The sequence below is a fragment of the Equus asinus genome, chromosome 5, assembly GCF_041296235.1.
Source record: "Equus asinus isolate D_3611 breed Donkey chromosome 5, EquAss-T2T_v2, whole genome shotgun sequence".
NCBI lineage: Eukaryota > Metazoa > Chordata > Mammalia > Perissodactyla > Equidae > Equus > Equus asinus.
Genome location: NC_091794.1, coordinates 113,190,645 through 113,217,236, shown reverse-complemented (window position 1 = coordinate 113,217,236; position 26,592 = coordinate 113,190,645). Strand labels below are relative to the sequence as shown.

At 47.2% G+C, this 26,592-nt stretch overlaps 1 protein-coding gene across 8 annotated transcripts in view; it reads right to left on the bottom strand.

The window, feature by feature from the left end:
• The window catches only part of GNB1 (G protein subunit beta 1), a 78,866-nt gene extending 52,512 nt beyond the window's left edge, over positions 1 to 26,354 (bottom strand). Inside the window, exons 1-2 of one of the 8 annotated variants that reach the window (XM_070511318.1) lie at positions 26,097 to 26,354; positions 8,761 to 8,833 (exon numbers count right to left, since the gene is read on the bottom strand). The gene's annotated coding sequence lies outside the window, so the exon portion shown is untranslated. Of the gene's footprint in view, positions 1 to 8,760; positions 8,834 to 8,941; positions 8,987 to 20,431; positions 20,495 to 24,451; positions 24,691 to 24,960; positions 25,158 to 25,878; positions 25,947 to 26,096 lie in introns of those variants that run through there. The other 7 variants (XM_070511319.1, XM_070511320.1, XM_070511321.1 and 4 more) reach the window with 7 other exon arrangements.
• Between the last annotated feature and the right edge of the window lie 238 nt (positions 26,355 to 26,592).

Below are 26,592 nucleotides of genomic sequence, written 5' to 3'. Positions count from 1 at the left end.
TTCAAGAAAGCCAGGTTACATGGACAGCGTATTCTGATTTTCAATCGCTTCACATATTTTCACTGGATAAATTCATTGTCCAATTATCAGTCTCAAAGTCTTGTCTGCCAATGAAAAAACTTAAAGGAAAAAAGAAATTTGATATTAACAATTACATCTTTTAGGAAATGGTTAATTCTAGAAAAAACTTAAAATGACTCCTGATTCCCCTAGATACTCCCAAAAGTTTAACTAGCCTAGTCAAGCTCTTGTGTTCGCCAAGAAGAGAAAATTCCCACTGGGAAGTCAAGCAAAATCTGACGAGTCCCAAGGATAGAAGCGCAGAAGGCCCAGGGGAGACAAAACTGGAAATGAGCAAGTGGAAACAGGAACCAGAACCCAGGCTGGGCTGGCTCTTAGTGACTTCTCTGTTTTTCTGGGTACACTTTCTCTATCCTTCTACTACCCTCTCTTAACCAACCACTGTCATCTTGTGCACGTCCAAAACCACCTCTAATTCCACATCCTAACCACCATCCAATGTCAGCCATGTCTCTTTGATTCTAGAAAGAGTCCCCTGCACCAGCTCACTGTCCTCAGGCCAGATGGCCAGTCAGCTGTGGCACAGGAGAGAACGGCTACCCTGCCACAGGGACAGGGAACATGGGTGGGCCAAGCAATGACTGGTGCCTTTAATATGTAACAAACTTCTCCCTTTAAGTTACCTAAGCATTTATCTCTTCACTCTGGCACCATTTAACTAGCTGAAAAGGATGATGCATAAATATCACACATGAATCCAAATATATACATCAATAATAATTCATTTCCCAAAAACTTATGGTCAACATGTACACGTGGCCCTGAAAAATAAAAAGACAATTGCAAAACCTCTTTAATAATTTTCTCTTTAAAAGCATTCATGACTATCCCTACTATCTTATCTACTTATTGTGTCAAAATAGGAGAAGAGCCATGGCCAGAATCAGAGAGCATCTAATAAAGACAGTCACTTGTCATTTTGACAAATCATTTATGTTTTCAGTTCATCTGTCACAACCATCAAGGAAAACTAGGCCACCTTCCAAAAGTCCGTTTTTAAGCAGAGTTTCTTAAATGATAAATTCCATTTTCCCATAGAAGCCACATTAAGAATGCTGGCAAGGTCCCTTTGGTCAACACGCGCTGTTTCTTCCTGTGTGTCCCTCAATTTCCCCTCTATTGACAGACAGCACCGAAATGATTTAACTTTGATTCCTGGAAAGGGAAAGATCCCTCCTTTTGCCCTCACCCCGGTACTTCCAGGGGACGAGCCCCTTCTCTTGGGAACACACTGCCCACCAGGCTGCAGAGACTAGAGCTCAGGGCACCGTGCGCCACTAAAACCTCAGCTTCCAGACTGCACGGTGACACCTGGGACACCACAGCCAACCCCCAGGACACCACAAGATATTTCAGAGTTGGGACAAGTGCAGGGAAATGCGACGTGACAAACACCAAGGGAGCGGCCAGCTCGAGGTGGTTCCCAAGTGCCCACAGCAGGTGGCGCTCCACCCTTTCCAATGACGTCACCTCCTCCCACAGCTGGGTTTCCAGGGTTGCTCCGATAAAAAGGCAAGTGCTGCACAAAAATCAACACGGAGCAGGAAATGAAGGCGGCGGCCTCCGGTCGGACTCTCAAGTTTGAGAAACTGTTCAAGCCCATTTGTTAGCAACAGTGATTTATTTCAGAATAAAACAGTTTCCTTCAATTTATGAGTATTACTTTTTCAAATGGCTACGAAGTTCTGAGGACATAAATACTTAGGTTACTTGGGCCTAAAGACTCTATTAATAAAGATAATTTTAGGTATTTATTTTGGCCTAGGGGCACTGTGAAAATCATAGGAGCAGTAAAGGTGCCATGAATTTGGGAATTTTTGCTTTAAGACTCAAACCTGGGCCTCAGAGGAGAGAGGGGGGAGCGGAGAGAAGCAGGGAGCCGGCCTCACAAAGCTATCCCCACCAGGGCCTCACCTCCCTCGCCCCTGCTTCAGGTGTGGGCTGTAAACCTGGACAATAAACCACAAATTCATCAAGAGTAGGAAGTGACTTCCCAATCTTTGTGTTCCCAGAACAAAACCCAAGAGGAACCCAGTAACTGCTTATTGAAAGGCACTTTCCCCAGGAAAGTAGGATTTGCAACGCAGCCTCGAGGGTATGTGCATCTCAGAGATGAAGGAGGAAAGGGCAGAAAAGGAGAGGCTGCACCTGAAGCCAGCTTCCAACCAGGCCGGTGTGAGCAATGCGGGGGAAGCCGAAAGCTGGTGCAGAGGGACACAGGAAATGAGGCCCAAGCCTTGAGGGTTTCAGGCCAGACCCTCCACACAGTGCAGAGAGCATAGGGGACAATCAGCACAGAAGGCCAGGACACAGCATTCCTGTGACTGTGCCCCAAACGCAAACGTGGATGCGACCATGAGGAAGCCCAGACAGACCCAAAGGGAGGGTCGTTCCCCAAGATAAGCGGCCTGAACTCTAACACGTGAAGGGGAAGAAAGACAATGAAGGGCTGGACCAGACTCAAGAACAGACATGACTCTAAAGGCAACATGTGTTCTAGGACTGCCTGGACCTGGACCAGGAGGAACAGCTATAAAATTATGGGGACGGTTCATGAAATACGGAATAGAAATTAGCTCGGTATCAGTGTTAAATTGACTGATTTTGATAACTGAACGATGGTTATACAAAAACATGTCCATGTTCTCAAGAAATACACACTGAAGTATTTAGTGGTAAAGGGAGAAAAGTGATGTAAATTTTGCATTCTACTTCCCAACATACTCACTTTTGTTTTAAAATAAAAGTGGTGTGTACACGAGGAGAGCACCCCAGCAATCACACGCAGGATGAACTGGAAAATGAGGAGCACATCCTCTGCCACCCCATTTGCAACTCAGTGACTGCTGGGACCCCTCCTCCCCGTCCTGGTAGCACCTGAGGACTCTCCCTGCCCCTCCATGCAGGGAGGATGACCTCAGCCAGAGGGACTGGCTCTTTGGTTAAGAGCAGAGAGGTGGGGGCAGGAGGCAATCAGGAGACTATGACAACAATCTGATCCACTTCTCCTCACAGGGTGTGTGCTACATCCTCAGTTCCCTAGGTTTACTACCCAATGGCGTGGAGTACTCCATTCTTAGGGACAGAACTAATAAGCCCAGCAGAAAGATAAGAAACTAAGGAGACCAGTGGAGAAACATCATGGGGAGGGAATGCGGCAGAACCCAACTACAGTGGACCCCGTCCACACACAGAGGCCCACACACCAAAGGGGGAGCCTAAGTTCACACAGCCCTCGACCCACCAGGCGTGGTCTAGGCCCCAGGCAGTACACAGGGGTGCCCCTGAGGCATTGCTCGCACAGGGGCGGTCCTGTGCACTACAAGGTGTTGGGCAGCACCCCTGGCCTCTACCTACTAGACACCAGCAGCACCCTCCAAGTTGTGACAACCCCAAATGTCTCCAGACACTGCCAAATGTCCCTCTGAGAACTCAGCCACTGTCCCTCTCTGCAGCCTGTCAACAGAGTCCATGGATGGGCTGTAGGTTTTCCAACCAGGCTAAGGAGCAGTGCTAGCTTAGAAACGAGGAGTTGAAGGCTACAAAGAAACAAAAACAAAGAGAGTAAGTGGTAAATGCCCAATCGTGTAAACTGTACAACAACTTCTGATCAACTCAAGTAATAGTCAAGATAATTTGACTGATATTAGAACCCCATCCCCCCGTGAAAGCACATCAGCCAATTCAGACAAGCGCCGCCACCCAAGTGGCTGCTGTGCTAGAAAGGAGATGAGGAGAACATCGGCCCCCTGGAGCAGACCCGCCACACAGTTTACAGATTTAACTAAAACCTGCGCTGAAATGTCTACTTATGAGACTTAAATGCCATTTTTACGGCCAAATCCAGTGATTAAGTCCTGACATCTGTCATACATTGCTATCGCGTTAACCACAAGAGAATTTAAAAACATCAGGACTTACTCCTTGTCCTGCAAGAGCTACCATTCAGACCCTCTTCAGCACGACTGCCACAGAGGACTCTCCGCAGGAGGCACTTCCAGTGTGTGAAGGTCTGGGTTCCAACAGCACAGGAAGATTCCAAAAGAAATGTAAACTGGAAACATTTAGAAAATCTGCCCATACTTCTTGTATATAGAATACCCCACTAGTTTAGCATATGTTGGTATGTAACTGATAACAGAAAAACTTTAAAGGAAAACAAGACAGAGCAGTTTTCCTGTGGAGGCGATGTTGCACAGTGATTAAAGCCCGAGTCTGAGATCAGAAACGTGGGTTTGGGTCCCAGCTCTGTCACCTCAGGTAAACTGTTTCACCCTCACGCCTGCTTCTCCATCGCCGGGCTGCTCTGCAGGGGTGGCAATTTTTGTCTGTAGAGGCCCAGAGAGCAAATGTTTTAGGCTTAAAGGCCCTCAATTCCTCTGTTGATTTTGCTGTCACAAAAGCAGCCACAGATGATACGGAAAGGAATGAGCAAGCCTGTGCTCCGATAAACTATCTATGGACATAAACTTGAATTTTACATAACTTCACAGGGTCACAAAATATTGTTCCTTTGACTTGTTTTTAACCATTTTAAAATGTAAAAACCATTTTTAGTTCATGGGCCATGCAAAACAGCAGGCCAGAGTCTGCCCACCTCCAGCTTACAGTACCGTGCCTGGCACACACTAGGCAGTCAATAAACAGCCACAACGATCATCCTGAAAGCTTCGCAGTCCACAGTAAGTCCATCCCATAAACCTCAACAGTCTTAGAACCTGCAACTGACCTCCCCAATATGATCACAAGCCGTCTTCTCTTCCTAACCACCCCGTGTGCAGTGGCTGCTGCTGGCCTGAGGAGCATCCTCACACTGCAGACGTACCTAGCGCTCCTGCACCCTGGGAAGCAAACTTCTGATTCTTTACATCAAACTACATAACCCTGCCAATCAAGTCTGAAAAATCCATTATACAAAAGACTTTTCCCCTACATATTTATACTTTAAGTAAAATTCCACCTCTTACAATTTATCCATTAACCCAGCGGACACACTGCAGCTGAAGGTCTCCCCACATCTTTGCTCTCCATCTCAGAGCGTCCACTGACAGGTGGCGATGGGTTTCTCCTCTGTCACATGACTAAAAGTCTTCATCAACTACAGTAGCCTGACTGACTAAATTGCACTTGGTCTTCGTTTTTGCCAGCCTGCCTTGTACAGATTTACTGAAAAGTGTTATTATCAAACACTATCGAAAAATACTGTTATTAAAAATTGCCAGACTGTAGTTATGTCAATAATAATGGCATCCATGGCACCCATTCTTATACAAAAACTAGCGAAAGGACAGAGAAAACAAAACAAACATGAATATAAGATGCTATGAAAGAGCAGACTGCAGTACCAATAAAAATCTTTTACCTCAAAGACAAACTTGGTCAATTATACTTCAATTAAAAAAAGGTAAACAAACTAAAACTATGAAATTTCTGGGCCTGGCCCTGTGGCCGAGTAGTTAAGGTCGTGCACTCCACTTCAGCAGCCCAGGGTTTTGCCAGTTTGGATCCTGGGCACGGACATGGCACTGCTCATCAAGCCATGCTGAGGCAGCATCCCACATGCCAAACTAGAAGGACCCACAACTGAAAACATACAACTATGTACCGGGGGGCTTTGGGGAAAAAAAGGAAAAAAATTTTTTTAAAAAATCTCAAAAAAAAAAATTTCTGTAATATGCTCATTTCAGTCATGCTAACTTTGAGAGAATGTCTAATACTTTCAAATATAAATAATTTGCTTATATTTCTTGCAAAATGAGAATATCTTTTTTTTTTTAAGATTTTATTTTTTTTCCTTTTTCTCCCCAAAGCCCCCCAGTACATAGTTGTACATTCTTAGTTGTGGGTCCTTCTAGTTGTGGCATGTGGGACGCTGCCTCAGTGTGGTTTGATCAGCAGTGCCATGTCCGCGCCCAGGATTCGAACCAACAAAACACTGAGCCGCCTGCAGCGGAGCGCGAGAACTTAACAACTTGGCCATGGGGCCAGCCCCGAGAATATCTTTTTTCTAATTATCATTATCTTGTTAAAATTTCCACAAAAAATACAGAGAAAATGGTATCTTACTACAACATGTTCCTTGCTCCCATCTACCTCCAAGAGATAACATGCCTTCCACAGAGGTATTTATTTTTTCCAGACTTTGATACACAGCTGCATTTAATTTTTCACAAATGAATCAAATGATACCATCTTCCCCTAAACTACACACACTCTGAAATTTCTTCTCCCCACCCCCCTTATGTGCTGCACTGTCCTCTCCTCATGAGAATAAAGGACCACATTAAATTTTTTTTTAACAGCTGCAGAATATTCTGAGTGTAACTTAAGTTAACCAATCCCTATGCACAGACATTTGATTCACCCACAGACACTTACTGAGATGGACCGTGCTGCAGGCAGTTAGGACACGTCAGGAAGTAAAAACGATGAAGATCTCTGCTCTCCAGGAGCTGGTATTCTAGTGAGTAGTGACAATTTTTCTGCTTTTATATCAAAAATTCTAGGTGAGGGTTTCTAACAGACTGTTTTCAATATGTTTTTGTAGCTAACGTTGTAATAAGCATTGTCTTATTTTCTTCCTTTGGAGAAATTCCTAAAAATAAAACTGCTGGAACAATTTATTTTAGAAAAGCTCCTTTTATAATAAGGATATTAACCCTTTATATCTCTAATTCTTCTCCAATTTGCTTGCCTGTAAAAGCAAAGGTCCTCTATTAGGTGTCTTTTGCTATAGAAATGTTCCGAGTATTTCCGCAGATAATCTTTTTACAGCTTATAGCCTTAGTGTCATACTAAGAAAGCCTTTCCCTACATATGCCACTTCAAAGGTTATAAAATGTTTCCCCCAATATTTTTCTAATATTTCCATTTTTAATTTTTACATTTAAATCTTTAATCCATCCAGGATCTATATGTACTGTGGAATGTAGAGTTTTCAACTTTACTTTTTCCAGACTGCCAGTTGATCCCACATCTTTTACATTACAAACCATCCATTTCCAACTGACTTAAAATGCTACGCCAATCATGAACTGAATCCCCATAAACTTAGAGATCATTATCTAGACCTCTCTGTCCCATCCACCTATGCTTGATAATACTTTTCTCGTTTATATCTAATAGAACACTTTTCCCCTTCATCTCTCTTTTATGGAACTCACTCCTCTCAAATACTTATTCCTCCAAATTAAGTGACATCTTTAAAATGCTCCAGCATACACACAGGAAAACTGCATTCAAGTTCCGTACTCATGTCTATTCACGTTCTCTATTCTCCCTTCAATAACAGATCTAAGTTTTCTAATAGTCATACTGACTTAAACATGTTTTTTAAATTTTTTTAATTTACTTTTATTTTTTTAAGATTGGCACCTGAGCTAACAAACTGTTGCTGATCTTTTTTTTTGCTCTCTCTCCCCAAATCCCCCCAGTACATAGTTGTATACTTTAGTTATGGGTCCTTCTAGTTGTGGCACGTGGGATGCTGCCTCAGCATGGCCTGATGAGCGGTGCCATGTCCGTGCCCAGGATCTGAACCGGCAAAACCCTGGGCCACCGAAGCAGAGCACACAAACTTAACCACTCAGCGACGGGGCTGGCCCCTAAACATGTTTTTCTCTTTATTAAAAAGAGAAAAAAAAAATTTTTTTTTTTAAGATTTTATTTTTTTCCTTTTTCTCCCCAAAGCCCCCAGGTACATAGTTGTGTATTTCTAGTTGTGGGTCCTTCTAGTTGTGGTACGTGGGACGCCGCCTCAGCGTGGCCTGATGAGTGGTGCCATGTCTGCGCCCAGGACTCGAACTGACGAAACCCTGGGGCGCCTGCAGCGGAGCGCGAGAACTTAACCACTCAGCCACGGGGCCAGCCCTAAAGAGAGAAAAGTTTTAAGCTTACCCGCCACAAGAAAATGGCATTGGTCTATTTGCCTAAGAACTCAAAAAAATTATTTCTAAAGTTAGTTCCTATAAAAGAATAAGTTATTTACAAAAAAGCAAACTTAGAAAGACTTGTGGCTCTTGTGATGAATGAATCTCTGCTCCCTTGTCTTTTCCGATCGTTCATTATCTAGGACGTGGGACTCAAATTACTGACATCTGCAATAACACTGAAAACAGAATTTCACTATAAAGCAACCATAAAGGTTATTTTCGCTCAACCTCAGGACAAATAGCTTAATTTCAGGCATGGATGGCGGCCTGGTCCCCACGGGGTCTTCCTCTCCCCTGGTATCTCCAGGGTGGGATGAGGTCCCAGCAAGGGGCAGGAGCAGCAGCACAGGTCTGCCTGGAGCGGGAGCCTTCTCACGTCCCTGCTTCCTTCCCGCGGAATCTCAGCCGTCTCAGTCAGGAAACAGGCAGGAAAGTCGCGCGGCAGTGAGAGGAACCTGTTTGTCTAATCACAGTCGTCCATCACGTGGCTGCTTCCTCCTTTCTGCCTCTTCTTCCAGACGACCCGCTTACCCTCAAACTTTCTCCCCAAGAACACCCCCAATTTTATAACAGGTCAATATGTATAAAACTTCAGCGCTACTTACATTCAATTATCAGGGAGTATCTACATTAACCTGCACCTAATGTAACACTGCTGTGTTATGTCTTAGACTAAAAAACAATCTTTTGTCTTATTTGAAATAAAAGCCCTTCACCTCCCAATCAAAGACATCTTTTTTAATCTTACCTTGTCTCCTCCAAACCTTGAAATTCTGAGTTTAGCAGGCACTTTATGCAGACTGTTATGCATAGGAGAGTTGCTGAAATTACAATAAGGAATATTGTTTGCTGAAAGGTAACTGGTTTAACCCATTTCTCAGATATAAAACAAATTAAATTTTATACTAATTCAAACCGTTTAACCTCACAAGAATTAATGAAGACAGGTCTATCATGTGCTCTGTGTCACAGCTAACTTGCTCAGCTGGAGAGGGGAGCATACTGATTAGGACAAACTGTGAAGCGGTGAGACCAGCTGAAACAAAAGGCCAATGTGAACAGCGGGCACCAACGATGAGATGGGCCTGTGGCTACACAGATAGATAAGAACCCTCTTAGCCTAAGATTCTTAGCCTTCTGTTACTGCCTCTCTACTGCAGCAATTTCCTTTACTCGCTTGTTTCTACCAACATCAATTGTGCTTGCATCTCAGTGTGTGGTCCAGGGACCAGCAACACCAGAGGAGCCTGGGAGCTTGTTAGAAAAACTGACTCGGCCCCGCCCACCGACTGAATCAGGATCTGCATCTAACAAGATCCCAGGGGACTCATATGCACCCAAAGAAACATATGGTTTAGAATCTCCCTATTTAAAAACAGCACTCTCACATCAACCCCCACCGACGGAGCCCTTTCCCTGCGCTCTCCACAGCAACACTTCTTGAATCCAATCGAACACTGGTGGTCTCCCTTCAACACCCAGGTTTCAACTCACTCCAATCTGGCTTTCACTGCCCCCAAGTAACCGAAAGGGCTCACCATCTAGTACCTGCAGTCCTAAAATCTGAGAGCCCCTTCCCCACCTCTCCCCTCGACCCCCGACAGCACTGTGTGCAGCTGACAGCACCCCTCGCTCCTTACTGAAGAGCAGCTTCCTCCATGGCCCCTCTCAGACTTCTAAGGGGGGTACTCCATCCCTCTCCTCACGACCTCCCATGCAGAGGGGACAGCATCTATTCACGAGAGTTTAATCACTATCTATGACTTCCTGACTGGACTCCAGGCCAACACATTTATGAGCCAACACTTGCACTTGGTTGTCTTCTGTGCATTTTGAAATTCAAATGTTTCAAGCATAGCTCTCTATCCCCACTGGATGGCCAACAAACCTGCCCCGCTTGTGTCCTCATCTCAGTGCCCATCACCATGCCCTGATAGTGCACAGCAAACACTTAGGAACCACCCTCGGTTCCGTACTCTCCGTCGTCCCCTACGCCCAGGCCATCAGCACACTGGCTCCACCCCCAGAGCAGATAGGAATCTATCCATTTCTTTCCATTTCCTCAGCCCCCACCCTCAGCCAAACCACATCATTTCTCAACAGTCTCCTTTAAATGATCTTTGTCTCTGTTTTGCCCCCAACAATCCATCTTCATTTGGCAATCTGAACAATCTTTTAAGATTCACATCTTGTCACTTCCTGCTTAAAATCCTTCAGCGGCTTCCCACTACACCGAGAAAAAATCCGAACTTTTTTCCACAGTGTGTTAACCATAAACAGCATTGTCCACACGAGGATACTGGTGACGGTCAAAGAAGGCCCTAATCAGAGGGCACCCCAGCTCGCCAGACGTAAAGTGACATCGTCCTAGGCAAACTGGGCGGGGGGCCAAAACGCCCTCCCCGACACCCTTGACTTCCATCGTTTCTCCTCAGGCACCAAGCCGCAGCCGAGTGCTGCTCCCACCACGGCGCCTCCGCAGCTGCCGTTCTCCAGACCTGAAGAACCGGGCTCCCCACCTCCCTGGCTCCTTCTCACCCCTCAGGCATCATCTACGCAGAAAGTCTCCCCCAAATATGCCAAGCCAAGTGCCGTCTCTCCACCCAGCCTCTCAGCACTCACCCTCATCTCTGGAATCTGCTTCTTCACAAGTTCACTGCCTTCTCCAAGAGAATAAAAGGTTAGAAGCTATCTGCCAGTACTGACCCTTCACCAACCACAGTGCCTTGCTCAAAGTAAGTATTTGGCAAATATTTGTTAGATAAACTGAAATAAAGTGATGCCTTTAAGGAGTTCATTTCTGAAATCCATTCCACAGAAATCTTAATACTAACTGGACATCCTAAGCATGCAATTCTAAATGTCATGAGGACTGTGACAGATAAAAAGATGGCCAGATTCCTGACAGCACCACCCATCAAGAGCCAGAGCCTATTCCCCACACTTTCAGTCTGGGCTGGGCCTTGCAACTCATTTTGACCAACAGAATGCAGCAAAGGTGACGCTGTGTGACTTCTAAGCCAGGCCTCAAGAAGCCTAGCAACTTCTGGCCCTGCCCTCTTGGAGCTCAGCCACCATGAGAGGCCACATGAAGAACAGAGGCATCCTGGCTAAGAGCTCACACAGGTGAGGCCATCCAGGAAACGCAGACCCCAGCCCACCTGCCGACTGCGTGTAAATGTGTGAGCGAGCACACAGCAGAGATGAGTGCACACAGGGCGTCGTTTGAAGTCATTACGTTTTGGGGTAGTTTGTTATGCAGCAATAGATAACTGATACAAGGCCATGATGATTTTTTTTTTTTTAACTGCAGGATGCATGTGACTTTAAGTGAGAGTTCTCAACCTCGGAACTGCTGAAATTTTGTTCTGACCTCTGTTGTTGACCAGCATCCCTGTAGCACATCCCAAGTTGTGACAACTACGAATATCTCCAGACAAGCAACAGGGGGGACAAAACACAAGAGCAAATGCTACCTGCGCCTCCAGGGGCTTAAGACTTCCACAAGGCAAGGAAGGAGCCACTGCTTTCTGAGGCATTCTTTGTGCCTTGTCCTTCTCATTAACTTCTATCTGGATTGATACGTATGTTCTTTTCCTCCTCACTGGCCCCCAAAGAACAGTCAGTGGGACGGACATTAGCAGTAACCTCCATCTATTCCTGTGAAAATTACCCACAAGGATGTCACTCCTCTGTTCCCCAAAAAGAAACAAGACAGATGCAAAGAACATAAAGTGCCTTGAGGGCCCTTTCCAACACAGTGTCCAGCCCCCTCAAACACTCAAACCCCGGCTACTGAGTGGGTCCCAGAGACCACAGGAAGCTAAGAGGTGGCTAAAACTAGCCAAATTCATGATGCTTTAAGTCAGCAAGTTTAGGAAGCATGTATATGGAAAAAAAAAGTTAAAATATTTAAAAGTAAATTTCACCAACAAAATTCCAATTCTATATACAAACTACTCTTTTCAAGTTAAAATATACATTTATTATGTTTGACAAACACCCCAAGGTTTACACAATATAGGTTCCTAACCTCAGATATGCAAAGGCTGCTAAATATAAGTTCTGAATAGATACTAATTTCCCAAATTCTCATCTCCCTTATATGGAGATTTTCCCTCATATCTCCCAAATTTATACTAATGACAACCCAGATGCTCAGTCTAGGACTGTGCTATTCAGTATGGTAGTTATTAGCTACATGGGGTTTTTAAACTTAACTGTATGAAAATTAAATAAAACTAAAATGTCAGCTTCTCAGTCACACGAGCCACATTTCAAATGCTCAAGAGCCACACGAGGCTAGTGGCTGCCATACTGGACAAGGCATATTATAAAACATTTCTATCACTGAAAAACATTCTATTGTACAAGGCTGATGTAAAATATACAAATTAAAAGCAAAGTAAAAAAGCAGCTTTTCACTTGAGATGGTGAAATTTACCACTTCCAGGAGCGGAGTTTCTCTCTTCTTTCTATACCTACAGAGCACTCACTCCCGCACACTAACAAATACGGCATCGTTAAAACCAACACAGAGCCAAAGATGTGTTTATTATATGAAGAACGACATGTAAAGTTTTTCAAATCAATATAGGAGCAATAGGACATAAGTTCCTAAAAGGCTGCTCTATTATAAAAGAACCATTTATCCACTGACTTATAACATTAATCTCAACAATTTTAGAAGCTGTTAATTCTATTTTTTTGTTAAGTTAGCATTATCTCAATCTGTGAACAAATGTTTAGACTAGAAGAGCTGCTATTTTAAAGCTCTTTTTTCGTAGCTAAATGAAACTTTCTTAAAGTGAGCATTCTACTCAGCAGCTTAGCACCTTCCTGAATATGTCAAGTTTAAATTATGGGAAATGTGTTGGCCAGGTCCTATACTCTAAGAAAAAGTAAAGAGGGAATGACAGTCACTTATTGATTCAAAAAGCACTTTTTTTTTTTTGAGGAAGACTGGCCCTGAGCTAACATTTGTGCCCATCTTCCTCTGCTTTATACGTGGGACGCCTACCACAGCATGGCTTACCAAGCGGTGCCATGTCCGTACCCGGGATCCGAACCTGCGAACTGCAGGCCCGCCGAGAAGCAGAACACGCGCACTTAACCGCTGCACCACCGGCCCGGCCCCCAAAAAGCACATCTTAAATGCCGTGCCAATCAGTGTTAGGCACCAAGATTCCCCCTGCTTTCTGATTCATCGATTCCCAGGAAAAGCTCTCCCCACTTCCCTTCTCATCTCTCTGCCTCTGCAGCAGCCACTCCCAAACCCACATCCCATCAGTGGTAAAGCGATCTCAAGCCTTCCCAATAACCCTCCTAGCCATTTTCAGGAAAACTACCTGGAAGTTCAGGTCCTTGGTGCATGGTTTCACAGACCACTGTCCCCAGCCCTGACTGTGCATGGGGCTCACCTGGGGTGCCTTTTCTCAACGCCCGGAGTCCTGGGCTTACAGATGGGCTGAGGGACACTGTCAGGGAGTCCAACGCACAGTCAGGTCCGAGAGCTAACCCAGCCCACACAAACAGGCCATCTGGGGTGCCCTCTGCTTCCACCCTGTACTGTTCAGGGCGGGTCAGAAACAGGGCCTCACAACTCTGCGACCCCAACCTGAGGTGAATGCCATGAAGACAGTGGTCAATCAACATGATCAAGAACAAGAGGGGTGACCAGAAAAAGCCTCTTGGATGAGGTGACATTCAGGCTGGGACCTAAACGATGAAAAGACTCATTGGTGAAAACAGCAAAAGAAATGGCGATGTCAGGACGACAGGTGGATGGATGAGCCTGGAGGTCAGAAAGACTGGGGTGGAGGTATGAACCACAACCATCAGGAAACAGCATTTGAAACAGGCCAAAAAAGGGGCCGGGCCCGTGGCTGAGTGGTTAAGTTCATGCACTCCACTTTGGCAGCCCAGGGTTTCACCGGTTCGGATCCCAGGTGCAAACATGGCACTGCTCATCAGGCCATGCTGAGACAGCGTTCCACATGCCACAAGTAGAAGGACCCACAACTAAGATATACAACTATGTACTCGGGGGGATTTGGGGAGAAAAAGTAATAAAAATAAATAAATAAACAGGCCAGAACAGATGAGAACGGACATGATCACCTAAGGAGCGCCCACGAACAGAGAGAATCCTGGACTCAAGACTGAGAAATGCCAGACAACTGAGGGCATGTAGGGCAGGCAAAAGAGAGCCCTTGGAAGGAAAGCGAGAAGAACAAGCACAAGAGAAGAGAGCATTTCAAAGAGGTGGTGGTGGCAAGCTGAGTACAATGCCAGGAAGCAGAACAGGCTGAAAATAGAAAAAAACGACCATTTCAGAGAGCTTTCTTACCTGCCAAGCAGAACCAGAAAGGCACTTACAGGCAAAGAGAGTGGGAACGAAAAGGACAGAGACGCTCAGAGGGCTTCTCCACCCTAACTCCATACTGACCGGAAAAACCCAGCTCTATTCCTAAACTTCGGTTCTGTGAGACATCCTGAATCAACATTTCCCTTTTCTATTTAAATTATCTCTTACTGGTTTCTTCAATCTGCAACTGAGACTTCTTTTTACAAGCTGGGCCTCGAAGGGAAGGTGAAGACATGGGAGACAGGGGGTTAGGAACGCCAAGGAGGACAGGGCCAAGCATGAAGCTCTAGGTAACTGTAGGGGCTTAAACAGTGTCTCCTGAAAATTCCTGTCCACCTGGAATCTGTAAATGTGACTTTATTTGGAAAAAGGGTCTTTGTAGGTACAATTAGTTAACATAAAATGAAGTCATACTGTATTAGGGTGGGCCCTAATGCAATGACTGGTGTCCTTATAAGAGCGGATACAGACAAAGAGAAGGCCATGTGAAGACAGAGGCAGAAACTGGATCGCCAGCAACCACCAGAAGCTAGAGAGGCATGAGAGGGAAATGCCCTGCCAACACCTCGATTTCAGACTTCCAGCCTCCAGAACTGTGAGAATAAATCTGTTGTTTTAAGCCACTCCGTTGGTGGTAATTTGTGGTAGCAGCCACAGAAAATGAATAGAGCCACATTTTAGAGCCAAGGAGAAGAACCTCTGAAAACCTTAACTAAGACAGCAACCACAAAGATAGGAATACAGAGCCGGCAGGGGAGGAGGGACAGCAGTGAGGAAAGGAGGACAGCTAAGGAGCTACACGCCGTAAGCAACCGCCGTAATGGAAGCTAACATTTTTGTTCTTGCTAAGCATGAGGCTAAGTATTTTGTTTGCACATCTCATTTAATCCTCACAATTACCCTATGAGATGAGAAAACTGGGATAGAGGTGTTAAATAACCTGCTCCAGCGCTCAAAGCTAAGCATCGGCAGAAAGCTAAGAATCGGCAGAACCAAGATGCCAGCACATGGGTATAGTTAAACTACAGGGGAAAGGAACGGCAATTGTTAATTGTTACGTAGTTACTAGTCATGTTTTCAGAGATGAAGGACATTCAGAAATACACATAATATGTAACAAAGTAGAAAAACTAGAATGAAAAAATCTATATATATAGTGTGATCCCCAATCTGGGGGAAAAAAATCTCCGTACACATATGCATGAGCAACACAAAACTAAACAGAAACATAACAATCTTATGTGGTTATTTCCTGAAAGGGAAATTATAGATTTTTTCCCCTCAATTTTATATTCCTAATTTTTACAGTAAACATATTTAACATTTTTATTAAAATGCAATAATTAAAGATAAAAATTGAGACAACAAAGTGGATTTACTGAAAAGGACATCTTCATAGAAACAACAACACTGGTGGCTTAGGGAACAGGAACATGGTCCTCAAAGAATGAGGACAAGACAGATGGAGAAACTGAGGGAGCAGAAACATCTGCCTATCCAGGAAGTTTAATTTTAAAAAGAGAAAAGTAAGAGTAGTGGCTGAACAAGATCCTAAGATTAAGTGGGGGGTTAAATTATATAAGACTTCGTCATGTTTGAAGGTAGAAGAGAAGAAGAAACTGAAGATAAAGTCGTTGGGGAGTATGTTTCCAAGTGGAAGAATCTTCCCTTTAATAATATATAAAGCAGGCAGGTGCCGACAGAAGTCTTCTGAGGTGAGAATGAAGGAGAAGAGCTCAGGCTAGACGGTGCAGGGCGTAACTACTAAGGGCACAGGCTCTGGAGGCAAACCACTCAAGTTCAAATATGGGTTCCACCAATTCCCAGCTGTGACCTTGGCCAGTTCCCTACCCGCCCTGTCAGTTTAGCCATCTGTGAAATGGGCTGTTCACAGGACCCGCCTCAGAGCTGAAGTGAGGATCACACAGCAATAACAAAGTTCTCAGCACGGTGCCCGGCAGAGTCAGCATCTAACAAACCGGAGGAAGGAGCAAAGAGCATTGGGATCATCGACAGGGCAAAATGCAAGTACTTCTAAGGCCAAGGAAATGCCAGGTGGAGGACTGGAGGGCCAAGGCTTGAAGGAATTTATCAACAGGGAAATCTCACAGTACCTGTCCCTACATACTTTATTTACATAAAGTCTATGCCAAGTGGAGATTAACATCCATCTCCCAGGACCTCTTATTTCAATTCTGAGCATGGCCCTGCCTTGGGACTTCCCCCTGTGCCCGTATACCTGCCTGCTTCATCCTCTCATCTCCTCCTGACCTATGTCCAAATGTTTCAACCACCCTTTTCAAAATGAACCCCAGCGATCCATCTCCATCTCCAGCTCGTCTATGCGGTGACGCTCCTTCCACCAGGGCAGGGCTGCTGGCTCTCATCACTGCCCATCCCCAGCTGCTCCCTGGGATTGCTCAGACCTTGAGAAGGCACTTGACAGAGGATTCCCCTCCCCTTTACAGGCTCCTTCCTCTGGGCACCAGACAGTGTGCAAGCTACTCCATCTAAAATCAAGGCAGAACAGAGGCCTGCCGCCAGCCCTCACGCCGCTCCGCCCCTTTCCTTCAGAGTCTCCCCACACCCCATGTCACTCCTGCCGGGAATCCTGATCACTGAGTCCTCAGTCAGCTTCAGCCAGAGCCGCGACTCTGACCGCTCCCTCCCATCTCAGGAGACTCTTTCCATAGGCTCTCATGCTGTGTTCCTTTTTTTTTTTAAAGATTTTATTTTTTCCTTTTTCTCCCCAAAACCCCTCCGGTACATAGTTGTATATTCTTCATTGTGGGTCCTTCTAGTTGTGGTATGTGGGACACTGCCTCAGCGTGGTTTGATAAGCAGTGCCATGTCTGCGCCCAGGATTCGAACCAACGAAACACTGGGCCGCCTGCAGCGGAGTGCGCGAACTTAACCACTGGGCCACGGGGCCAGCCCCTCACGCTGTGTTCCGATGCTCTTCCAACCTCTGACTGCTCCTTGAGGAGCTTCTCTTCCTCCGCCCATCCCTTAATGCCATCCCTTGGGCTGTCCCAAGGCCTCTTCTCAAGCTACACCAACGGTCTTCAACCTTTTGAAGAATCTCTGGGGGGCCATCCTGGTGGCCTAGTGGTTAAGTTTGTGTGCTCTGGTTCGACGGCCCAGGGTTCACCGGTTAGGATCCTGGGTGCGGACCTACACACAGCTTATCAAGCCACGCTGAGGCAGGTGTCTCACACATAAAACAGAGGAAGATGGGCACGGATGTTAGCTCAGGGCCAGTCTTCCTCAGCAAAACAGAGGAGGATTGGTGGCAGATGTTAGCTCAGGGCCAATCTTCCTGAAAAAAACAAAAATGATCTCTGGGTTCTTCTCAGGAAAAGGCACAATCCTACACCTAAAATACTGCACTCAGAGGGCAGGGGGGCACATTAGGACAGGGTGTCCTCTCCAGCTGAGGACCCTCTGGTCCCTGCAGGCACCCTGGGCCAAGGCCCTGGAGGTGCTCTCCAGATCAGTGCTGCTCAGCCGGCTTGGTCTCAGGCTCCCACACTCCTAATTACTGAGGATCCCAGGGGCTTCTGTTTATGTGGGTTATATCTATGGATATTTACTACACTAGAAATTTAAATGGAGAAGTTTTAAAAATGTTTAAGAAGCCTATTATGTTACCAGAAATAACATTTTTACAAAAAATAACTAGAAAAATAATTTGGTGAGAAGAGCAGCAATATTTTACACTTTATTTTAGCACACCTCTTTAACATCTGCCTCACTAAGAGAGAGCTGGGTTCTCAGATCTGCTTCTGCACTCAATCGGTCGTAATATCTTGTTTTGGCTGAAGTACATGAGGAAAATTCAGCCTCACAGATGTATAGCTGGAAAAGGGAGGAGTATTTTAACAGCTTTTTCACATAAATGTGGATAGTCTTCTTTGATACGACATCAAAACTTGACGAGTGGTAAGTTTATTAAAAGGTAGTTCTGATGTGGAATGTGAACCATGTGACTTAATCAATTAACTGTTACATCAAACTCCATAGGTTTCACTCCATTCTCGTGCTTTGAACAGATCTTCTACCCCTGTAAGTTAGCAGCACCATGCACGGGCCATTTGGAAAATATCAGTTCACTGAGTTAAGGAGATCTTCCAAATGTTGACATATCTCATTATATAATATTTAGAAAGAACCATTTCGTTAGTATCACCATCTCTCTCATAAGTCTTTAAACTCTGGGAAGCTGTCAAGTTCATGGTAGCAGAAACAAGTTTTACAAAATTCTTCTTCTTTTTGTGAGAATTGGCCCTGAGCTAACAACATCTGTGCCCATCTTCCTCTACTGTATGTGGGATGCCACCACAGCATGGCTTGATGAGCGGTGCTAGGTCCACACCTGGGATCTGAATCTGAGAACCCTGAGCTGCCGAAGCAGAGCGCACAAACTTAACCACTACGCCACCAGCCGGACCCCCAAAATTGTTATTTCCATATGAAATCTCAAATTTTATCAGTGCCAACAATACTGTCAGTTATTTCCCTTGAAGTATCTGGTTCGCTTCATTCATTTTCAAGAAAACATCTGCAAATCGCCCTGTCTAAACAGCGATCGTCTCCCGTCAGCTCTGCTTTCAGCTCAAACAACCACACCATCGCTCCGGTACTTCAGGCACACTCGTGCTTTACGCCTCCCTCCTTTCCATTCTGTCACACACTAGTAGGGATGGGCACTCAGGGTTGAAGGTTAATAAAACTAGTTGTTGTTGTTTCATCAAGGACATTAGACTAAGCTGGATTTTTTTTTTTACCACAAGTTCACGGCGGTAAAGAATACCATGACTACAATCACTACTGTAACTGGTTTGGTACCACAACTTTGATTTGTGCTCAAGAACCAGCAGCTTTACCCACCACTGCTTCTGTGCCATCAATGCAAACGTCAACACAGTGAAAATCAAATAACATCCTAATCTGATTATGAAAGTAGCTCTGGGGGCCAGCCTCATGGCCGAGGGGTTAAGTTTGCTTCAGGGGCCCAGAGTTTCACAGGTTCAAATCCTGGGCGTGGACACAGCACCGCTCGTCGAGCCATGCTGAGGCGGCATCCCACATGCCACAACTAGAAGGATCCACAACTAGAAAACACACAACTACGTACTGGGGGACTTTGGGAGAAAAAGGAAAAATAAAATCTTAAAAAGAAAAAAAAGTAGCTCTGACCTACTGGACCCCTGGCAGAGTCTCAGAAACCCCGCAGCAGTCCAAGATCACACTTTGAGACCCTTTGCTCTAAGTGACCATTACTCCCAAGACTCCAATCGCTAAATACTGATAACCCTGAAAGCCTGGCCTCCATCCAGACCACACCTCCAGAGCTCCCCGTTCACAGGCACAGAAGAGAGGAATTCAACGTGTATTTATTATGCATCCTGTCCCAGAGGCTGCTAATACTGCAGTGAACCAAAGTGCCAGTCTTAGGAAGTCAGAACTAGTGGGGAGATCAACATAAGGGTTAGGAAGACATGGCAAGGCAAGATGATGTAGATTAATGAGATCAGAGAATGCCCTCTGAGAACGGGGTACCTGAACAAAGACCAGAATGAAGGGAGTGAACTGTACAAATGGACCTCTGGAAGAACCTTCGTAGAAAGGAGGAGTAGAAAGTGAAGAAGAGGAGTAGAAAGACCTTGGATGCAGAAGGTGGGAATGCCTCCGAGAGTCCTCAAACCCACTGTGCATAAACTAAACTTACCATCTCCCCCCAAACCACTGCTCCTTGTTTCAGTACATGCAAAACAGCCGCCCAGACATCCAGGACAGAAACCTGTGGTCATTTACCCCCTCTTACCGTCCGTTCAGTCATCAAGTCTTCTCAGCCACTAGCTTTACCACCCGTCAGATGCCCTTCTTCCCTGCACAGCATCCCATCTGGACTCTCCGACCAGTCTCCCTCCCTCCTCTGGGCATGCTCCAAGCTCAAGTACCCAGTGAGGGTCCTGATCAGATCAATCTCCTCCTTAAAACTCTTTGCAGGCTTCCTAGAGCCAACAAGGGAGAAGTGCAAACTCCTTACCGAGGTTCTGGCCTCTCGGCACCCATTTCTCACCACTTTCCAGCCCTTTGGAACTTCCGTCCCCAGATAAGCCATGCTCTCATTCAGCCAATAAATAATTACCTAACACGCATTAGACTGTTCCAGGTGTTGGAGACGGTGGGGGAAGGAGGGCAACTGGTGGCTGCATGAAAAACACTCAGGCCATCTCCTCAGCCTGGGACACTCTTTGCTTCCCCCTCCACCTACTGCCTGCCAGACAAGCTCCACCTGGGGGATTCTTCAGGTCTCAACATAAACTTTTTTCCTAAGAAGACATCACTAACCTCTAGAATAGGTCAGCTGCCCCTGTGACCCACTGCACTTGCATTTCTCCTTTGAACCTGCTTGTCAGGCTCCTACTAAACTATAAACTCAGGAAAGCCCTGGGGCATCCCCATTCGTGAGAATTTATAGCCTCAGTACCTAGCAGAGAAGGTGCTGAGTAAGTATTTGTTAAACAAATTTCCAGTTATAGTATTTATATATATACACATATATTACATACACATTTACACGAATATATGAAAAATGCTTCACCATTATCGTCACTAGTTGGCAAATCAAGGAAGCCAAACAAAGTTTTGTGAAATCCAAAAAAATTCAGCATCATAAAGAGGGGGTGAGATCTCTCAAAAATAAACAATTTAACCAGTTTTCAAAGTGAATTACAGGATCAAAATTATCCCACAAAGGTAAAGAAGGCTTTTGAGAAAAGAAGAAAGTGAGAGAAGACTCAGGAGAAAGTGAGGCAGTAAACACGCGGCAGGGATTTGCAAAGACAGCTGACACGTGCTCCCCACCCTGAATTAAGACTCCTCCGGAACCATCAGGAAGAAAGAAAAAAATCTCCCAGTAAGTGATCTTCTTATAACGCTATCACAGTTAAAGAGATGTTTACAAAGCAAGGGCACTAGCAAGAGAAACTGCTAACCCTGCACAGCGCCAGGCACTGTCCCAAGTGCCTCCACTAGGGAACCTGCTTCATCCGCACGGCCGCCTCAGGAAGCAGGTGTGGGGACGCCCGCTCTAGAGAGGAGCACACAGACAGAGAGAAGCCAGAAACACTTCCAAACCAGCAAGTTTAGCTGCAGAACTGGGTTCTAAGTCGGACAGTCTGAATCCTTTCAGAATTTCGAATTTCAGAATTTTTGAGTGAATCTCTCTCCCTCCGTAGAATTCAGGAATTATATTAAAGTTCCTACGACAATTTTTTGGAAACTTATTGTAGAGGCTTTAACACTCTCTTGTCTAATTAGAAAGTACCCAGAATTTTTTAAAATTTTATTAACTACAACACTTGGACAGGCAATGAAGAGAATCTACAATCTTCATCAGGAACATATTTCAAAATTGCCACAGGATTGAACCAGGAGGCACACAGATACACACAAGCACACAACTACCCACAAGTAACCTTTGTGTTAACCATGTCCTTAGTATTTGTCCTGACACGTTAAAGAATAAACACACAGTCTTTCCTCCCTTAATAAAATGTATTATTAAGCTCGGAGCAGCTAATTATTAAATCGTAACCTTTCGTCAACGGCAATATAAATTCAACTGAATAACCTCTTAAGAATTAGATAATCTTGATAATCCTAACTTGGCCTTTTAAATCAGTAAGTTTTTAGAAATGGCTTTTCCCCAGAATTTTAATTTACTAAGTCAAATAAGGAAATACTCCCTTAAGTCTTTAAAAAAAAAAGAAAAAGAAAGCAACACTGCTCTGCCATTGGAGGCCAGCAGTGATCTCCATCGATCACTGTGGCACTAATGGTGGACACTGCCACCAGAACAGGGCCAAGAGGCTTAAAAAGCTCTTAGCATTGCACTAATCCACTAAGTCAATATCTATAGACGACCTATATTTCTTAAACCAAATTCTGGAACAAAACTCATAGCTTTAAGAAGAAGTGGTACTCCATTCCTTTTCCGGAACAGTCAGTGGGATGTCGCATTACTCAGTACATATGCACACGCTCCACGTGTATTTGGACTGTTTCTTTCTTCCAATAATGTTACACATTCCGTTTTGTAAACTATTTCTCTGATCTCAGTCTCAATCTAAATTTGCTTTTAGCCCCTCATTCTGTGTTCACTACACCTCTTAATTAAACTGTCTACTTCATCATTTCTCTAATCACTCTTATCAACAAATGCAAACCTGAAATTAGAATTTATACCAGGATTAAAAAATTCTAAAACTTTTTGTTTAATGCCTTACTAGATTTATGCTAAATAAGGACTTCAAAATAATATGGCACGCCATATGGTCAAGCCCAGATAATAAACTTGAGACTATCTATTACCAATCCACTAATGCTAAAAGCCAAAGTCTGTAGACTAAGAATTTAATCCAATTTAGAGATAAACATGAGCCAAATCTTTTGGGCAGGGAAAAAAAAAAATCCAATAAAAAACCTATAATAAATGCCAATACTGCACGTCTAAAATAAAATCAGTGTTATTAAAGTAAGTACTAGCTAAAAAGCCAACTGAGGGTAGCTAAGTCTTATGTCCTGAAGACCTTTCTCAAAGCTGTTTGTAGAAATACAACTTTTCCAATCAAACCAATGAATAACAAAGAAATTTTTAGCAAAGTAAAAAGTAAGAGAACAAAGCTTTGAGAAAGAAATGAACTCCTCATAAAATCAGTCTATTTCTCTAGTGGTCAATATAAGCTACCTAGGTTAATTAAAGCCTTGAAATCAAAATCACTAAGGCACAAAAAAATTTGAAAAAGTTTAACTCTTTAAAAAAAATACATTACTCTGCAGGCTTTTGGCCGTCTTTTAAATCTCTTTTGAGATTAAAATTAAATCTGAGGATTTACTTCAACTTCTCCAAAAACATAAATAACTAAAGATATCAAACAAAGAGAAATCTTCATGAAGGTGCTATTAAAGGACATCCTGCTCGGTATGTGTCTGAGCAGAGAAACAGCTCCGAGGAAAACTCAGACATCACACAAATCTGGTGGGTGTGTTCATCGAAGACAGTATCAATTCGGAGTCAAAATCACAGGGTTGAACATCGGCCTGGCCAGGCTTACTCCTGAACCACGCCCGCAGCCAGCAGACAAGGCAACGCAGCCCCAGCCAGGCCGCGAGGCTCCGCAGCAGGAAGACCCAGGAGTGAGACACAGGCACGATCATAAACCCTAACTTTGCTTTCCTAAACTCCCACCTTCTAAGAAAAACCTGTAGCACTTACAATGCCTGTGAAAGCAAAAGCATGCAAGGGTGGGAGCGAGTCTCAGCAACACAGAGGCCTTGCAGTCCAGCGCACAGGCAGCCGGAAACCCCCCACAGGATCCTGACGGAGCCGCCTCGGACCCTTCCAGTCGCCTCCATTTCTGGACAGTTCTAAGTGTTGGAAAGTTGAACCGAGCCAAAAGCTACCACCACTTCTGCCGTGTGGCAGTTCTCAGACCTGCTTCCATGTTGGTGGCACCAGCGGTTCCCTACCACACACCCAGTATTACTAAGGAAGCAAAAAAGGAACTGACTGTTCACTTTCTTTTTGCAATATACACCTTCCGGAAGAGTCCAGAATAGACCCTATCTATCTGAACAGAATGCAAACTAAAACCCTTTTTTCAAATAAAGAACCCCTCCACCCCAAAAAAGACTATAGCTTCAAATTAGAAAACAACTCAGGTGGAAATCTTACAGCCAACGAGGCTGTAACGACCTACCCAGAGTCTAGAGTTGAAAAAAACTCCTCGCAGAGCTAATATTTCCATTTATTTGCTAATCGTGAAAAATAATCTACGTGTTTCTTAGTTGATAATCTCATAAGCAACTGTTTAATCACCAAATATTATTTGAGATCACTGTTAGCAGATAGACAGCAAAATGAAAATACAAAAAACCCACTAATACTCCCCAAACCAAAGCTACAGATAAAGATGTCTACATCGTTTTCGCATAGACTCAGCAACGTACCCTTTAACGGTAAGTGTCCACCAGCTTCCCTTCCCAAAATAAGCATTCCTACCTGTCTTCCTGCAGTGGATGACTCTCCCAACCCTAACTGAGGAGGAGGTGGGCAGGGAAAGCTCCCGCGACGTGAGCAGGCTGAGCGTGTAACTTAAGGACAGAAGGCGTCTCCGAGCGCCTTCCGAATCAAACGCCACCCGCGAGGCCCCGAGAGCAGGGTTCTCGGAAGCCCAGCGGCCGGGCCGCGCCGGGCGGAATCCTCAGCCCGCTCCTCCCCGCCCCCACCCCGCCGCCGCGAGGCCCCGGGCCGGAGGAGGACGCCCAGCCGCGGGGGCTCCGCGCCGGGTCCTCGGGGCAGCGCGCGGGCCGCCGACCACCTCCGGGCGCGGCGGAGGCCGGGCGCGCGGCCGACAATGGCAGCCGGGCCGACGCGCCATCTTGTCGCGGGGCCTGAACTCGGGGCCATTCATTCGGGCGCGGGGGGCGCGGGGACCGCGGCGCGGCGCGGCCCGGCCCTGGGGGGCCCCGTCCACCCCCGTCCACCGGCCCCGCGCGCACGCTCCGCACCGGGCGAGGGGGGAAACGGCGAGGAAAGGCTCGCGAGGGGGCTGCCTTCCACTTTTCGGTAAAAACGAAAACAGCCGAGTGGTTCCAGGTTTGGTCTTCCCAGCACAGCTCTTTGTTTCTGCCTCAGACGCCCCCCGAATTTCCATGGGCGGGCGGCCGCCGGCCGGGCCCCAGCTTCCTCATTTCATTGTCCCCCTTCTGCATCGTGTCGTTCCCAAACCCGAACTTCAAAGTCGCCAGGAAAGGTACATGTAAAGCCCGACGTCCTTCCCGAGCGGAGGACGGCGCCCACCGCCCCTGCAGAACCCGCTCCCTTTGTTCTCGCGGCCCGGCCCGGCCGGCCTGGAGACCCCGGCCCCGCGCGCCTCCCCGCGGCCGGCCTGCCGGCGCCCGGACCTGGACCCCGGACCCCGGCCCCAAACCGCAGAGCTGGACCAAGAACCCCCGCCCGGGACCCTGGACCCCGGACCCCAGATCTGGACCCTGGCCCCGGCCCCGGCCCGCAGATCTGGACCCAGGACCCCCGATCAGAACCTGGCCGTGGACCGCAGCCCTGGACCCAGAACCCTGGCCCCCGCCCGGCGCATAGCCACCGGACCAAAGACCAGGACCCCGGCCCCGGCCCGCAGAGCTGGACCCAGGATCCCCGATCAGAACCCGGCCCCGGACCCCGGCCCCGGCCCGCAGAACTGGACCCAGGACCCCCGATCAGAGCCCCGGCCCTGGACCCCAGCCCCGGACCGGAGACCTGGACCCACAACCCCGGATCAGAGCTCCGGCCCTGGACCCCGGCCCGTAGACCTGGACCTAAGACCCCCGATCAGAACGCGGCCCTGGACCCCGACCCCCGACCGCAGACGTGGACCCAGAACCCCCAATGAGAGGCCCGGCCCTGGACCCTGGCCCCGGCCCGCAGACCTGGACCCAGGACCCCCGATCGGAGCCCCGGCCCTGCCCCAGACCTCGGCCCCGGCCCGGCCCCGCCGCCCGCAGGGTCGCCGCCCCCGCGCCGCCGACCCCACCCTGGCGGGGCAGGAAGACGCGGCGGCGGCGGGGGAGGGGCGGCGGGCGCCCCGGGGCGGCGGGCGGGCCGGGGTCGCGGCTGGGGCAGGGCCGGGCCGGGCCGCCGCGCTCACCTCGGCGCCTCGTCCCCCTGACGCCCGCGCCGCCGCCTCCGCCGCCTCGGCCGCCGCTCGGGAGGTGGTCGCGCTCGGGCCGCTCCGCGGGCGCTGCGGGCAGGTGCGCCGGCGAGGCTCGGTCCGGTCCCGCGGCGACCGCTCCACTCCCGCGCCCGCGCCCGCTCCGCCGCCGCCGCCGCCTCCGCCTCCGTCCGCCCCTCAGACGCCTCCAGCCATCGGGATGGGCGCGGCGGCCCCTGCCCGCAGCCTCGGGAAACCCCACGGCCGCGTCACCGCGCACGCCGCGCGCGCGCACGGCCCGGCGCCCGCACGCCGCGCGCGCGCTCCCTCCACCCCGGCTCCGGCTCCGGGTCGCGCGCGCGCGCGCGAGCAGCTTAAAGGGGCCGTGCCGCGCCCTCGGGGCCCGGCTGCAGGAGCCCCCAGGCCACGCCCGCCCCTCGCCCGCGCCCGGCTCTGCGCCCCAGGGGCCTGCCCGCTGCCGACCCGCTCGGTT